This window comes from Pseudorca crassidens, chromosome 3, assembly GCF_039906515.1.
Source record: "Pseudorca crassidens isolate mPseCra1 chromosome 3, mPseCra1.hap1, whole genome shotgun sequence".
In the NCBI taxonomy this organism is placed as follows: Eukaryota; Metazoa; Chordata; class Mammalia; order Artiodactyla; family Delphinidae; genus Pseudorca; species Pseudorca crassidens.
The window spans coordinates 67,686,368-67,689,200 of NC_090298.1; the positions used below are offsets into that span (position 1 = coordinate 67,686,368).

At 39.1% G+C, this 2,833-nt stretch overlaps 1 pseudogene; it reads right to left on the reverse strand.

Annotated features, from left to right (window-relative positions):
* Positions 1–1,367: 1,367 nt before the first annotated feature.
* Positions 1,368–2,065, reverse strand: LOC137220987 (chromobox protein homolog 1 pseudogene; annotated as a pseudogene).
* Between the last annotated feature and the right edge of the window lie 768 nt (positions 2,066–2,833).

Consider the following 2,833-nt stretch of genomic DNA (forward strand, 5'->3'; position numbering starts at 1 on the left):
TAATATTAGTTATTTTCCACTGATACAGTCTTAATGGTTATTATTTGAAAGGCTTACATAATATTTTTATTAGATTGGCATTTCAAAATTTAAATAACCATAACATTACTATAGTCATTGTTTCATTTTTTAAAAATAAATCTACGTTTTATTAAGACAAAAACTGACAGTGTTGGTATGAAGTTTAACATTTAAACAAAAGTTTTCACAGAAATCTAACACATGCCTAAAAAGATTTTACAGTGGAGTTCTAGATGCAGGTCTAGACGATGTCAAGAAATGATGGATCTCATGATTCAAGACAGTGTTTTGGGTTTTAGTTAATTCTTAGGATTAAAAAAAATTTGTTTTGTTTTAAAGTGAACCACTGCCCCAGTATGAAAATTTAATCTTCTCCTGAGACTAGGGCTTCTGAAATCATTCAACTCTTGAAATGATTCAGTGAACTTGTACTGTCAGTGACTGAACCCTGCCACCAATGGTTTCAAAGTTCAAAACACAGAGGCTCCAAGAGTTTTCCACCTGAAGAGCACCAGCCCTTGTCTTTCCCTACTCTCTCATCTCCTATACCACCATCTGCCCTTCCTAAAATACTTCAGCCAGTGGCTTGGGTGGAGAAGCTGATATTTATAACTTCATAATTGGAAAAGAAAGGGTCTTCTTGTCAATTTCAATAATTAGCACCTCTAAGACAGGATGATCTGCCTGTGTATACACTCCAATAAGACTTCCTCCTCAAACAGTTTCCATCCCCCAAATGGCAGCTTTGGTAACTTCTTAACTGGCTTGGTCCTTTTTCAGGAACAGCATTAAGCTCAGTCAGGGAACACCTTGGCTTCTAAGTTTCAGGCATTCACAACTTTTAAACAGTCTCTCACAGTTCTCATTTAGGTTGCCAATGACATTCTTTGAAAGGATAAAATATTCTGGACACAGAACCGAATCATTAGTTGTTCTTTCCTTTGTTTCACCATTTCTGCCATCAGGCCCCAAATTTTAACAAAATTGATCCTAACCCATCTCCCTTCTTTCCCACTCCATCCCTCCCACCCCAAATAATACACCAATAATAGCCAACCACTACATACATGCTACGCTGTTAAAATGCAGAGTTAACACTATTGGGAAGAAGGCTGTGGGTTGTGGAGATGCTCTTTGAAGATCTACAGTATTTTTTGCCCTCCCACATCCCATTCTGCAAGTTTTGTCCTTCATAGAAGGCCCTTTGCTTTTCTCAGCAAAGTTCAGAATGGGTTGCCTTGAAACACTGACCCTCCTTCCCCTCCACTAGGATGGGTGTGCAAACTATACAGCAAGGAACAGCTTTAAAGCACTTGGGCTGCTGTAGGGCACAGAAGATGTCAATGGACATCTTTTCAAGCCACCTTTATGGTGTCAAGACAAGTAGAACTCCTTCTTTCCCCACTTGAAGCCCACATTCAGATGTGACAGAGATTGGTACTCAGGGGAGTTAATTCTTGTCATCTTTTTTGTCATCATCCTCTGAGGGGTAGGAATGCCACGTCAGCCTTTCCTCATAGAAGGTTATGACAACCTGTGGGCGCTTGACATTGGCTTCCTTGGCAGGGACCAGGTCAGCCTCATCAGAGTTTCTCCATTTCATCAGGAACATAAGTTCTCCACTGGAGTCTGTAGCTCCAATAATCCCCTCCGGTTCCAAACCCTGGGCAAAGCCTAGTGGCTTTTCTGACTCTTCTTTCTTCTTCTTTGGTTTGCTCTCCTTCCCCTTATCTTCCAAATCAGGATCAGCTTTGCGCTTGCCTCCCTCTGATTTATGTCTCGTGTGTTGTTTTCTGAATGCAGCAATTCGGCAATGAGGTCGGGGCAGTCCAGGTTTTCTTCTGGCTCCCATGTGTCGTCCTCATCTGAGAACCTCGTCCACTTTAGGAGGTACTCCACTTTGCCTTTTACCACCCAACAGTCGAGAACTTTTTCCACCACATATTCTTCTTCTAGCACCTCCTCCACTTCTTGTTTTGTTTTTCCCCATAGTGCCCGCCAGCTTTCTGGTATAAAGGGTGATGCTTTTCAGGGCAGCGTCCATGAGCCCGAGAAGAATTGGTGTCACACTACTGGCGTGTTTTGTCGGGCCGGCACGGGGGAGTGACAACCAGGAAAGCAACAAGCCGGTTGACCGCGGTTGAGCCCCTCACTGAAGTGGCGTACCGCAGGCCCCGGCTAACGGCCTTCCCCCATTGTTGCATTTTTTTTGCTAGGTTTTTTGATATTTATCATTAGAGATTGTTTAATTATTATACATGTGTATTTATAAAAGCTTTAGTTCCTTTTGTTCTTTAGGTAAATTATTTCAAATCAATTTCAATATCAAAAAATAGAAATATGATTTTCCTTCATACATACTGCCAGACTATTCTCAAAAATAGCTACAAATATTTACATTACCTCCTGTGTTTAAATGTGCTGGCTTCATCTCATAAACATTGTATACTACATAATTTTTAATATATTATTTTAAAGAAGAGCTATATTCTAAGACTGCTTTGTTTTAATTTCCTTGATCATTACTGCGTATTTAATTACATTATATGTTTATGGTATGTTTTGTCAGGTCATACTTATGCAAATACACCTATGTCATTATAGATGTTAACCTCATATTTGAGGTTAAAATATTTGATGACAGTTGTTTCTTTTAATTTTCTTCTTTTTCATTTTGCAAAAAATTAAAGTTTTTATTTGTAGCTGCCAATACTTTTTGTGTAGTTCATTTAATTGCATCAAGTTAGAATATTATCACCAGTATGACAATTATTCCATTATTTTTTACAGTTAATTTGTTAGTCCACTTGGA